The sequence below is a fragment of the Mizuhopecten yessoensis genome, unplaced genomic scaffold (genome assembly GCF_002113885.1).
Source record: "Mizuhopecten yessoensis strain PY_sf001 unplaced genomic scaffold, ASM211388v2 scaffold10451, whole genome shotgun sequence".
Lineage (NCBI taxonomy): Eukaryota > Metazoa > Mollusca > Bivalvia > Pectinida > Pectinidae > Mizuhopecten > Mizuhopecten yessoensis.
The window spans coordinates 1-414 of NW_018408553.1; the positions used below are offsets into that span (position 1 = coordinate 1).

General features: G+C 34.5%; 1 long non-coding RNA gene across 1 annotated transcript in view; it reads right to left on the reverse strand.

Annotated features, from left to right (window-relative positions):
• Positions 1-104: 104 nt before the first annotated feature.
• The window catches only part of LOC110460689, a 19,767-nt gene continuing 19,457 nt past the window's right edge, over positions 105-414 (reverse strand). The window contains exon 2 of the long non-coding RNA XR_002464048.1: positions 105-155. This is a non-coding gene — a long non-coding RNA (uncharacterized LOC110460689). The remainder of the gene's footprint in view (positions 156-414) is intronic.

Below are 414 nucleotides of genomic sequence, written 5' to 3' on the forward strand. Positions count from 1 at the left end.
ACATTTGGTAGCAGTGTCTATGTTCTGTGTGATGTGTAAGTATGTATGCCATCTACACTCGTAGGTATGTACATATATCATACGAAAGGACGTATATATACTTACACTGTGACTGCCCGCCAACATCCGCTTTGAGGACTGATGAGTGCCATCCACTATATTCAGAAAAGAAGAAAGTGTTTGACATATATTAGCATTCCAAGTATTATCCTTTTACATCCTACACCATTAAATTTTGAGTGAGAAATTCGTTTTCAAAACTCTTATACTAGTCAAGGTTGTGACCTTCAACCCCATAAAATTATAACCTTCTCGATGTAACATTAACCTTGACATTCAGTGTTACCCTAGAGTAGGATATAAAGTTTTTGTTTTTATAACTTTCAGCTTTAGGTTAAATTCAGTCAAATTATT